The sequence below is a fragment of the Chamaea fasciata genome, unplaced genomic scaffold (genome assembly GCF_029207755.1).
Source record: "Chamaea fasciata isolate MVZ Bird 193981 ecotype frontalis unplaced genomic scaffold, bChaFas1.0.hap1 SCAF_1, whole genome shotgun sequence".
In the NCBI taxonomy this organism is placed as follows: Eukaryota; Metazoa; Chordata; class Aves; order Passeriformes; family Sylviidae; genus Chamaea; species Chamaea fasciata.
In genome coordinates this window covers 77567650-77581749 of record NW_027094086.1, presented here as the reverse complement: position 1 = coordinate 77581749, position 14100 = coordinate 77567650, and positions in this window count along the sequence as shown.

Here is a 14100-nt window from a genome sequence, read left to right as displayed (position 1 = left end):
CTGTATGTATAAAAACATATTTGAGCTTTGAAAAACTTCATGAAAGTAAATAATGAAATGATCCCCAATAATAACCCTACTGAGGTGATATTTAAGTGTGAATGAAAATCAAATTTTATATTACACTCATTCATAACCTTTTTGTAATGGAAAATATATAACAACCTGAATCCTTTTCTGTTCTTATTTAAATCCAGAATCAGATAAGTTGTCGTAACACCAGCAACCACTGCTATTTTAAGCAAAACTAAGATAAGTTCCTGGAATTTTTTTTGGTGGGCCTTTGGAGTGTTTTTTAACTTATTTATTGAATTCATAGGTTTCTCTTATTCCCCTTTAGTTTACAAGAAAAATACCCAGGGTTTTTGTTTGTTTGTTTGTTTGTTTATTTGTTTTTGTTTGGTTGGCTTCTTGTTTGGTTTTGTTTTCGTTTTTTGGTGGGTTTTTTTTTGTTTTCTTTTTTGAATCTTACTTTCATGCCTGTTTTTCCAATCAAAGTGCTCCCCAGGGCTCAGGGAAGTCTTGTCAATGTCTATAAATACCTCATGGATGGAAGTAAACAAGGTGGAGCAAGGTGTTTCTCAGAGGTGTGCAGTGACAGGACAAGAGTTAATGGACTTAAATTGAAATACATGATATTCCATTAAAATGCAAGAAAAAAGGTGCTTTACTGTCAGGATGTTGAACAGTTGATCATGCTTCCCAGAGAAGTCATCATGTATCCAACCTTGGAGATCTTCTAAACCCAACTGGATTTTTTTGCTGAGAAACCTGCTGTAACTGACCCTTCTGTAAGCAGGGAGGCTGGACTAGATAATCTCCAAAGGTATCTTCCAGCCTCATGCATTCTGTGACTTGTGATAAAATCATACTTAGACTCCTTAGCTCTGGTAAGCTCAATAGAACTAGGGAGCTAACTACAAGAGCAGAGCAGAATCATAGAATCACACAATGGTTTGTGTTGGAAAGGGACCTTAAAGACCATCTAGTTCCAATCCCCCTGACATGGGCAGGGACATCTCCCACTAGATCAGGTTTCTCAAAGCTCCATCCATAGTAACCATGACTTGTTTCAGTGAGACAGCTGAGGTAGGAGTGAGGGAATAGAGTAGCAATCTATACAGTTACCAGCAATGATGATAAGGTGGAAAGGGATAAATTATTTACTGTAATTTCCAGTACAAAAAGTAAGGGACATCACATGAACCTAGTACATGTATGGGTGAAATTAAAAAAATAAACCGGATGTGGTTCTTCACATGATAACTAGCTGAGAGAGTCATGGAGGCTCAGAGTTTACACAGGTTGAAAAATAGACTGGACAATGTGCTGAAAAACAGATAGTTTCTGGGTTGCTTAATACATAGGAATCACATCTGGCTGAATGTGTTCTTGAATAGTGCTTGGTCAGCATCTGGGAAATCACATAACCTTGTTGACTTTTTGGTGTTTTGCTGGGATCTCATCTTCTGCCAGTGCTGAGTAAAAGTTTACTACTCAAGTTTGACTAACTTATTTTCTTATTATGATTTTATTGTAATTTTACTTGATTTTCATACCAACATTCTCTGCTTTAATTTTCCAGATCACCTAGATAAAACCAGTTTTTCCTATTCATTACATATCACATGCTTACATGCATGCATATTTTATTATTTCCCTCAGATTTTGACCACTGTAATTGCCACATTTCCTTCAACTCTGCACACCTTATGTAGACCTTACATTCTTTTTTCTTCAACACTGACACTAACACTGATTGCTGTAAGGGTTGATGACACAGCTTAGGTTAGTCTATTATATATATATATACATAACTGTTACTTCATAAATAAGATAACTTGTACAATACATGTCTTCTTCTGCATGTGCTTCTCTTTGTTAGCTGTCTTGGTTACTTCCCTGTGTTCCAAGAACACCTGAAAAAAAGAGGGGAGAATGAAGTGACTGACTAGGAAAGGGGCCAATATTAGTCTACTATTCTGGAATGCAGACTACTGCTCTCCTGCTATGTGTTGTAATGTTAGAGGTGATTTATTGTTTTCAAATGTTGAACATTCTGCATTTATACTCAAATGCATGTTTCTCTACTGTATGCCTCCATCAAAAAGGACAAGAAGCATACACAAAAAAAGTGTATGGTAAGAAAATGAAACCATATTAAGAGGGATCACAAATAAATATGCCTTAAAAATTTGTCTTATATTATTTGGTTACATGACTGCAGAAAACAGTTATATTTTTAATTTTATATTTTTAATTTTGTCCTTGGAGTTCATTTTCTCAGAGCAGTAAGTGAAGGCAGAGGATACATTTCATATTATTCAAATGCTTTTGTTGCCTTCAGCCCCTGCTGCTTTTGGTTGTTTGGGTTACTTTGAAGTTGGATCTTTATCCTCTTGTGTATTCATTATGTTCCCTGTTGTGGGTCTTGCTGCATAAATGACTAGAGTTGAAGTTTCACACTAGAAACATCTGACTAAAAAGTAAAGGAGACAGGAGGACAGGTGCAGAACTGTAGTTTGGGTTTCCATAAGATGTTTCAGAATGAACAACGATCAGCCTAATGTTCTGCCAATTTACATAGGCAAAAATCAGACAATGAATGTAAAAAAGAAAACAAAACCTGCAATTTTAAAACCTGTAGAGTATTATCTCCTATTCTACTACAATATGTAAAACACCTCCTCTCTGTGAAGGGAAGGAGATACAAACAGTAGAAGATGAAAGACTCTGGAGTTGCTATGTCCTCCTTTTTTTTTTTTTTTTTTTTTTTTTTTTTTTTTTTCAGTATTTAGCATCCTTTTGTATGTATAAATAACAAGCTAAATTTCGTAGCTCAGTTTTGTTTCTTAGTCTTAAATTCAGAAAAATATATTTTGTGAAATGAAGGGAGATTTGTCAATGACAAATGAAATATAAATATTTCAAATGCGGTAAAACAAGATATTAATCTTCAGTTCATAAAAGGAGAAATTTGAGAACAGAAATTCAGTTTATCTTCTTCCAGGTTTCATGAATTTAACTCACCAATGAATGATTATTGCTTCTTGTAATCCTGTCCCAAAATTGGTAAGTGCTGCCTTTTTCTTTCTAGGACTAATTTTTATAATTGCAATTCTTTTTTTTTTAATTGAAATTTTATATCACATGCATTAGTTTTTGTGCTTAATTCAAATGATAAGATTGAAAATGCTTAATATCATATGTAGTCAATAGAGCATGGTAAGTAACTTCAGAAAAATGATTTAATGAAGTAATTTGCTGACCAGAGATGTTCAAAGACAGATACTGATCTGTCTGAATTGCTGCCTATTTGGAAGATGGTGCTTTTTTACTCAAGCTGACAGTAGTGCTTGAGTTCTCTCTTGATGGTTATGGAGAGGAGAACCCTCTCCCAGGGCTCAGATTTAATGAAACAGTGTCTTGACAACTCTGGGTAATTGCTCTAGAAAATTGTTGCCGTGAGCAGAGTGAGATCCCCATTTCAAATACTCAGCAGCAGAAAGTTAAGTATGTGGGAAAATCTAAGTAGGACCATTCTTCCAATTGAAATGATCTGCAGAGAACTGTAAGGTCAAACATTTTCCTTATAAATGGCCTCCATTGATGTTCTGTAGTTCAGAGACCATGCATGTACTTGCACTAAAGCATTGTAGGATTAAATAAAACAGCCTAACTTGGATCAGAAAAAAAATGTTGCTAATCAAAATTGTTCTCTCCCTCTTGTTTGGAGTCTCTGAGCTGACCAGGCTCCATCATGTATCTTATTTTCTCTGTATACAGAAATCTGCCCTTTTTTTCTATATGTGACAGAGTTCCCATGGAGCACTAGCCGCAGCCAGTAGCTAAGCACCCTCACTCACTCCCCACCCCAATGGTTTGTGGGACAGAATTGGCAGAGGAAAGTCAGATAACACACAGAACAAGTTAAAGATAGTTTAAAAAGTGAAGGAAAGAGAAAAGGGGTGGAAAAAACAAATAGCAAAGCCAAGTAATGGACTCAGCTCCTCTTCCTACATAGAGACCAATGCTTAGCCAGTCCAAAACCAAAGACTGTCTCCAAGAAAAACCTTCCCCTCCAGCTTTGTTGCTGAGCATGACACCATACAGTATGCAATATCCCTTTGACCAGCTGGGGTAATCTGGTCTATCAGTGTCTCCTCCCGAAGTCTTGTGCATCTCCAGCCTCCTCACTGGAGTGGCAGAGAGGGGAAAGTAAAACCTTGACTGTTCAGCAATAGCTAGAAGATTTGTGTTTGTCAGTGCTGCTTTGCTCACAAGTGCAAAGGGTTGCTAATAAGGAAACCTAACACCCTCCCAGCTAGACCCAGCACATCCTCCAAAGGTTAATCTAAACAGCTAATCTGAAACTTCTCACAGACACCTACATACCATACATGACTTCAGTTACACACAATTGAAAACATGCTTTGAAGAGTACTTTTCCTTCCAAGATTGTGCCAGGTTCTCAAAGAAGAAGTTGTCTATAGACTTTCTTTACTAAGCAGTATAAGATTTCTGTGGAGAATTTTTAGGTAAGGTAGAAAACCAGTGGCAGTGCTAACATATCCACATTTGCTGAAATGCATGAGGAAATCCTCCCTTTTCTAAATTGTCAGTTGGAATCCTACTTGCCACAACATTAGTGTATCACACAGGCTGCAAAAGTTACTTGTAGAAATCAATCAAAAGAGAAGAAAAAAATAAGCTTCCCAGTGACAAGAAACTCTCATCTCTCCCATGCAGTAGCAGTTAAAACATGCACAAAAAATTGAAGAGCCCAATTTTAAAGCACTCCAAAGGTTGCAGCAAGTAAAGTATCTTGCTTCTCAAAATAGTGTATTCAGGCAATTCTTGTGCCACTCACACTATCTGCTGAAACTATATAAAAATTGTGTGCTAAGGAGTAGATAATTTAGCAAGACAAACCCATTAAACAGAACACACCTGTTCCATAGGAAAGGTTTGGCTCATAAGCAAGGCACTCTGCCCTCTGAAATCTCCTCCCACAGCTAATACTTTGAGCCTTTTACAGGCTCAAATCCCTGGCAAACTCTTCTTCCCTGTGTGGAGAAATGATGACATTTCATTAATTGTATTTCTTCAAGGAATATTTTTTCCTTCATCATGAAGATTAACATGTCTGTTTTATAAGAAGTTTGGACTCTATTAATCAAGAATAAGTACAGGCTGATCTTTGGATGTTTCTTAGGACTGGGACTGAAAATGCTCTAGTAGATAAGGACCGTAAAACAGAACTGCACAGGCTTGGGAAAATATATAAAGGATGTAACTTAAGCAAACAGGATACCAGCTCAGCTCTGCAAGGCTGACAAATCAGGAGTCATACATTCTTGATCTTACTCAAGAGTTTGGGTCAATGAATGGCCCCCTCAAATATTATGACACTGAAGATCACCAAAGAAGATCAAAAACAATCATGCAAGGACTTCTGAGACAGGGTGTGACTTTGTAAACTAAATTAATACATATACATCAAGTAACAGGGGACGAGTAATGAATTTGTAATCAGCGTACATGAGAAAAACTCCATTCACCTGATGTTGGGGCACTCAATTAGAGGAAGGACCCCCAGAGTGAAAAATGAGCTGCAATAAGGAATGCTCAATTTCTAATATGCAAAACTGTGTTAGAAAGTTGCTACCTGGCTGATTTTATATCACAGAAAGATCCTGTCAGGTACATTCTAATTCCCCCTCAATGCTTGTCTCATGCATTGGCTGCTCTGACTTACCTAGACACAGCTAATCTTGAAGTATTAAGTTGAATTTTCTCTGGCCTAGAGTAACTTTCTGGAACCATCCAATAAAAGAAAGTAAAAAAATTTTCTAAGTGTGCAGCAGCTCTTCTTTTAGTCTGTGCTGCACTTGCTGAATCTGCAATATTTAATATAACTGAAGAACTTTGTTCTATTTGTGAAGAAAACAAAACAAAACAAATAACAAAAACCCACAAACAAACAAACAAACAAACAAAACTTGTAAAAGAGGCTACTGAGCATAATAATTATTAAAAATATGCAGAGGAAACTTTCCTGCCTTTCTCCTTTAATGCTCAGATACCAAGAGCTTGAAAAGTAAAATTTAGAACAAAAGGTATATCCATAAAAATCCATGTAAAAACAGTAAGCAATTTTAATGAGATATCAGAACTCTATTTTTGCTGCGTGTGACAGGACATATGGATATTCTACATAACTACTTAAAGGTTCAAGCATTTTTAAACAATAAAACATAATAATTTTTAATATATTTTTGCCATATGATGTGTTTTGAATGCTTGACTTTGGATGTCTTCCGTTTTTTACAGTAATATAACACCTTGAACTCTACTGGAGATACTCCTGAATTGAAGTGGCACAAGCCTTGTAAATTAAAATAATGGCTATTATGAGTTGAAAAGTGTGTTCTGGTATATGGAAAAAGTTTCCACTGAAAACATGTGTATTTTATTTTGCTCATAATTTTTTTTTAATCTATAAAATTTCATTTTAAAATTTTATAAAAGTTTAGTAGATTAGTTTGGCAACTCTAGGCACTAGCACAGGAAATATACTTCAAACAGGAAATGTGTTTAAAAGTAATACATGAAGCTTCCTCAACCATGTCCTTAAAGCATTTCGGAAAGTTTTAGTATTATTCACAGAACAAACAGAAGAGAAGCCACTGAAATAATGGAGGTACAGGAAATAGAAAAAAGTTAAAAGTAACTTTTTTTTTTTTACCAGTCAACTTCTTTCAAAATAAATTCCATGAAAATAGAAAAATGTGATGAAAATTTTAAAAAATATTGTGTGCCCAGAAAATAACACCCATTTTTCTAACACCAGATTTCTTACCTTGTAACTTTTTTTTCCACTTTGCATGCAGTTCACTAGGCTGATATTTTTCCTACACAAGAAATAACACTATATATCCAGATGTGATTTTGTCTAATTTTATTTATTAAATTGTATTTAAACAGTTTGTTGATTGTTTTACTTCCACCCAGTTATCAAGAAGTTATTTAAAAAATATATTTTATCATTTATTAATTCTAAACTACTACGTTTAAAACCAAATGTTCACCATTTTCAATAAGTAGTGAAAATGGTTGAAGCAATTTTTTAAAAAAAATGATTAATACATTTTATTACATTGACTTATTTCTAAGCATATGAAGGAACTTAAGAAACTGAGTTCATCATCAATCTGGCAATTCTAATGAGATTAATCATTCCACTATAGAGACACAGACTGAGATTACTTAATTTGCTGCAAAATCAACAATTTTGTGTTGGAAACAATCTCTGAAAACAAGGTTAAAAAGAATGAGAAGAAATTTCCGAAAACTTCAAAGCCTTTGTTGATTTAAAGCCTCTGTTACCATGACAGAGGACTCTATCACTGAATATTTTCACAGGAGTCAAGCACATTTTCCAGTATGCAATGCCTGACTGGCTGAGTCAGCATGACTGACTGAAAAATGTTATAATGTTAAGAAATTTTGGTAGTGGCATGCAAACAGGTAGGAAAATTAACACAGGTGCAGCATTAATATACAGCTAGAGTTATTTTCATGTTCCAGATCTCTGGTTCAGTTTATTTCACCAACCTATTTAAAGTCTCCTCTCCAGAATTATTTCCACTTTTACAGCAAATTGGAAAATGAATCATTTGGATACCAAAGTTCTTGTGATCTATGGGCAGTGATACGTCATCATTTCTATAGGAGGTGGCCACTTCTGTCCTGAATTACTGTGATATTGATCTGTTCTGAAATGTAAGTAGGATTATTTCTCTGGTGGTACTCTTGATCACTTAGAGAGGCATCACAAAATCATTCTCTCTCAGATATGCCTTCCACACTCCAAAACAGATAATTTATTTCTTGCCTGTCCACTAACTCACATTTTTGGTAACAATTTGCTGAAGCACCCACAATAGTCCTGCAACCCTTGTGAATCTTGATGTACAATCAATATGCTCCTTACCATCATTTTGTGGTGTAATCTACCCTTGTCACAGCTACTCATAGGCACTGAGATTCTCTTCTGCTCTAATTGTACCAGCTATGCTCTAGCCTTTGCCTCCCTCCTCTTGCTTTATATGCTCTATCTTACAGGAAGAATGTTTACAGGTGTTTCATTGGTACTGAAAAACTGAAGAGGACTTCCCTAGAGCAGAACACAAATACACGTCTGAAAAACACTAGCCGCTGATAAGCAAGCAGCCTTTCGTCTTCTTCTTCACTGCCTGAAATGTACTGAGACAGATAAGGAGTCCTTTCCTCAGAAAAATGGTGGGATGCAGTTAGAGATGGTTTATGACACACAGTAAGAACAAAAGGAGTATTTTACTGCAAAGACTTGATTTTTTCACTCAACAGAACATCTGAGGAGAACTCCCTAAAGTACCCCAGAATGTGCAAGGCAACAGCTAATTGTCTGAAAGACTGGATTCTGGTTCTAATCAATGGAAGCTAGGACTTAATGGGGAGGGGAAGGGTCCTGCAGAAGAGATGTCTGCCATTCAGCTCTACTTGCGCTGTTTGAGCATCAGTGTCACAGTCATTTGGTTAAAAAAATTATATTACCACTTATAAAAATAAAAAAGTAATAATGTTCAACTCCTCTATCAGGATGACAATGAAATATTAACTACCAGAGGGAATAGTAACTACCTAACAATGGAAGGTAACTACCTGACCTGTTTCTTTGTCTATATGAAATAGGATCAGCATTAGGATTTCAGAAAATGGAACTATCCTGGTTGACAACTGTTGAGTGCCATATCAAATCACAGAGCTGGTAGGTTTTACCATCTTAATTTGCAACAAATGCTTTACATTTCGGGAAACCTGTCTCAACTTTGACAGAAATTTTTACTCATTTCATTGTGTGTAATTATGAAATACTTTGTTTAGTACAAACTAGGAGGACTGCAGGGCATTCATGCTTATTAATCTGAATTTTATGAAATTCTATTTCTTTTTAATTTAATTCTTTGCTAAGTAAAACAATAGAAAGTAAAAGTACAGAAATCTGAAATGTATACTCCTGCCATTTAAGCTAAGATCATAAAAATGCATATAAGGGGGTTCTCTTGGCTCAGAATACCTAAAGTTTCCATTATGTGAATTTATAGAGCATTGAAACAATTATAAAACCCGGGGTATTCAGACGTTTTGTAACCAATGTGACAGAAAAAGCAGCTGAGAAGATGAACTGCAATGTGACTCTAAAGAATAAAAAGTGCTCAAAAGAAAAAAATATTACCAAAGCAGTGCAATACAGGAAAAAAATTCCATATTCTGTACCTTAGGAATAAAGGAGAAAAGTTCTGGTTTTAACACCATGATTCAGTTCCTCTCATCCAGAGTGTGGATAAAACAGGCTTTATAAACCTGCATTGGGATTCCAAAGTAATGCTGGAAGTTCCTGTTGAAAGCCGTCAAACCTTCCTCATGGCATGAGAGTGCCATCAGCTCTGTCCAGTGATTACTGAAAGACTGCAGTGACGGACTTTCTACCGTCACTATTACGATCCTCTCAAAATTTGTCTGGGGAAAGGAAAAGGGAAATAGGAGAATCAAGAAGAATTTCACTTCTGTCGATGGCTCATGCAACCCTCCCTTGGAGTCTGGGTCTTTGCTGCCCTCATGTGGCTGTGCGTTCAGGAGTCCTTCCCAGCAGGAATCCAACCTCGCAGTGTTAACACTGGACAAGTGTACTTTTGTCACAGTACATCCAAACTTTGAAGGATCTGATGGGATGGGGCTGCACTTAGAAACAGTACGTGTGCATAAAAAAACAAATTATACCAGGTACTACTGGGGATTCCTATTTGACTTCTTGTTCATATTTGTTAAGAATTTCCATGGTATAGCATGCATGCAATTTTTTTTAATGTGTTTTCATCATTAAAATAATATTGGATGTCGTCAATTAATTTTGAAGTAGTAAAGCTGATTGCTACTACCAGTAACAAAAAATTATGATGTGCATTAAAAATGAGACAAAAAAATGTCAATCACTGCAGATATATATATATATATATATATATATATATATATATATATATATATATATATATATATATATATATATATATATATATATATTATATACACTAACATCAGAGATAATAGTTCCTTCTATAATGAAGTAATTTCAGCTTGCCCAGTACTTCACAGAAACAAGAATAAAACGATTTGACAATCAAATGTTAGCTAACCAAGATCAACAGGCTCGGATCTCTTTTCAGGAGTACCACTAACTGCGAGTAAAAGCTTGAATCCCACCAAAACAACACAGTCTGATGCATATTGACACTGTAGAGGGTTTTGTGCACTTCAAAAGCATAAATTAGTAGCAAATACCCCACAGTGGCTCTCCACAGTTCCTGTATTTAGTGTAATGCTTCTCCTGCTAAGTGCTTGCAACATTATTAAGAGCAATGATTCAACTAAGAAAAAAGCGCTGAACATTCCAAGTCAGCAAGAGTTTTGATGGCTTATTTATGAGCCAGATTTAACTGTGCACTTACTGGGTTTGCAGGGACAGGTTTTGGTGGCGGGGGGAGTCCAGTTGCAGTTTCTGTTAAAAGCTCTGGAAACTTCCCCATAGCAGGCAGAACCAACGCCCGCTGGGTCTGAGACAGACCTGCTGCTGGCCAAGGCATCATCAGCAGTGGTGACAGCACCTCTGGGAATGTGTGTTCAAGAAGGGAACACGTTATTGCACAGCAGAAACTGCTGCCAAGGAGGAGTGACAATATGATAGGAACAGTCCTGCAGACACCAAGGTCAGTGAAGACAGAGGTGGAGGATGTGCTCTGGGCACTAAGGCAGAAATTCCTCTGCAGCCCAGGGAAGTCCATGGGGGAACACAGATCCACCTGCAGCCCATGGAGGACCCCATGCCTAAGCAGATGGATGACCGAGGCAGGACCTGTGACCCAGGGGAGTGGAGAGCCTGTAGTGGAGCAGTTCTGCTGACAGGAGTTGTGACCCTGTTGGGTACCGGCACTGTAGCAGGCTGTTCATGGGGAACTGCACCCCACAGAAAAAGACCAATGCCAGGGCAGTTTATAAAGATCCAGAACCCTTGGGAGGGATCCCAGGCTGGAGCAGGGGGAGTGAGGAGCCCTCTCCTAATAAAGGATGGGGCAGCAGAGAGAACATGTGATGAACTGATGGCAGTCCTTATCCCCTGTCCCCCTGCCCCTCTGTGGGAGACAAGGTACAGAATACAAGAATAAAGTTAACCCTGGGAAGAAGGGAGGGAGGATTTTTTTTTTTTTCTAAGTTTTAGGTTTATTTCTCATTTCTGCACTGGTCTGATTGATAATAAATTCAATGATTTTCCTGAATCAATCTCTTTTGCCCCTTACTGCAATTGATGGGTAATGTCTCCCAATCTTTAACTCTTCCCTTTGCAGATGGGGAGGAGAGTGATAGGATGGCTTTGATGGGCATTTGGTGTCCATCCAGGGTAAAATCACCACAACTACTTAAGGCACACAATTCAGTTTAGAGTTAAAACAACCACAGTTCTTTGAGTTAGAACTGACTGTCTATTCAGACACAGAGAACGCAGACTATTACTTATAAACTACAATGCAATTGATGGACAGCTCTCCTAATACTTTGTTCTGAATAGAAGGAACTTTCCAATATTATGTTTTTTAAATCCTAAGGGAAATGTTTCTTAATTTGGAAAAGGGAAAAATGTTTGATTTTATAAGACGGGAAAACAAAAAAATATAGGGAGAAATTATTTTACAGAGATACCCTCTATGCAGCAATTTCAAAAACTGTCTGTCTCTCTTAGCCAGACCCTCTTTAACTTTACTGCTATTTAAATGGATATTTTTGGTGTCATTTTCCTCAGAAATATTGCATAAGCTTAATGAACCAATATGTGAAGGCATTTAAAATATCTTTAAATCAATTATATGCTGAAACAATACATTTATTGAGTTCTGTGAAATGAACATAGAAACAGTTAAAATTCTGTTTATTCTGTAATATGTTAGCACAGGAAAATTGAATTATATCAGAACTCCTACTAAAGAAATATGAGTATGAAAAAATTCCAGGAGAAATAACTAAAACATTTACATTCATAGTACTGCCAGTATGTGATGATTTTTTTAAATGAGCAACCTTATGTTATTTACCTTGCATCTTAAAGATTTGTATATATAAAAGAAACTAAACCAACAGAGTCACTGCAGAACATTTTTTCACTGTTTCTTGCAAAGCAGCAAGCAAAAGCCACTCATTGTTACTTGCTTTGTAATTTTTCCTTCTGTGAACAAACAAAGCATCTAGTCTAAGAAGGTTTGAAGCATTTTGTAACTGTCTAAAAAATCCCTAAAATCGTTATCAAACAATTTTTGTAAAGGTAAAAAGTGTCAGCAACATGGCATCTGCTGTTGGCATGAGATTTTGTAGATATTCATGAGCATGATTTGAGTGCCCTCTGCTCTGGCCAAAATCCATGATATTATTTTTTTTGGCTTATTATGTATCTGAGCTTAAAAGCACTGTGTAAGAATTTATCTGGAAACCACTGAAAAGCCAACACAGGCATCAGTGCACAGGTTTTTTGTGCATTCTAACAGGAACTCAAGTTGCCAGGCAGATATAACATTCTCCACCTCTGACTTCCAGCTGGGTCGCTTTATGTAGCTGCTGTATCAAAAGTTGGCAGTGAGCAAGAGATGGCTGCTTTTGGTCCCTGCTACTGAAATTATAATGATTTTTAAGAGCAAAGAAGAAAAGCTTTTGTGAACTTTCATTTTTGACTCGATTTTGTAAGTCCTTTCACATAAACTTTTTAGTCACATCACTAATCTCTTTAATTCTCCAAGACATTATCCTGTTGTTAAAGGTAGGAATTTGTCCATATTGAACTGAGGCCATAAATAGATGGCAAACACAGATCAAAATGACCTTTCTCAACTCTCACAAATTTTAACTGTTTTCCATTTACCCCACTGGTAAGTTGGGCTCTATTTTAGAAGTCCCACTGACTACTGTGAGACTATGCACAATAGACCAGCAATCAGTGGCTCCACGTGGGAAGACAAGCTTTTGACAGATTTTACTACGTTAGAAAAACTCCTGCTGCTTGTTTTAACATGAAGGACAGTGAACTATAAGGATTATCAGCCTGAATTGAAATACAGAGATTTTTTTAAACACTCTAGGCAGAAAGAATCCAATTGTATAAACCAGCTGGAGTTTTCAACATTCTGCAAGCAATTATCAATGAGTCTATGACTTCTGCATCAGAAATGACTCTGCGTGTGTGAAAAAACAAACTATTTGCTGTACCATAGTAAGTACTTAAAAATTGTAAAAAAACTGTTGTGTGCATGTTATAAAACTGAATTCATATTAGTATTTCTATATTTTTTCTCCTTCTTTTTAAAGAAAAGTTTCATTCCCTACTTCAGAAATTAATGAATCCATGATAAAAGTGTTTGTCAGTGGAAAATAGGATAAACAATATGCCAAAATGATGAATGAAGAATAACGACCTGCAGACTTTAAAAACATAGGAAGAAGATGGATGGGGGGACAGAAATGAGGGATTTAATTACACATAATGCTTTCCTCTGTATTCTGATTTCTCAGGAGGATTTAGTCTCCTTCCCTACTCTGAAGTGGCAGGATCCTCTAGTGACTAATGCAGCCTGTAAAAACCATTTTAGTCCAGCTGATTTCATTGATTATGGAGGGAAACTGAAGTGAGTAGGTAGGTATCTTAGGTGTCCCAGTTCAGTGTTTTAAACTAAATGAAATAGTTCTAAATTTCTGGGAACATTTTCAAAGCTTCATTAGTAGCTAAATATCAAAACCCAAAAGAAATGTCAGTTGCCTTAATCCCACTTAATTTTTTTCTGTTTGTTGCAATTCCCTCATCAGTATGACAGAAATAATCCCACCAGTGCTCAGAGTACTTTTTATTATCCTTTCAATTTAATAGTATGGGCATGCATAGTCCCCACCACTATAAGCACCCATCGGACAGCCCCTGTTATACAGCAGTAACCATGAAATTCAAATAATATCTTCTATAATGAA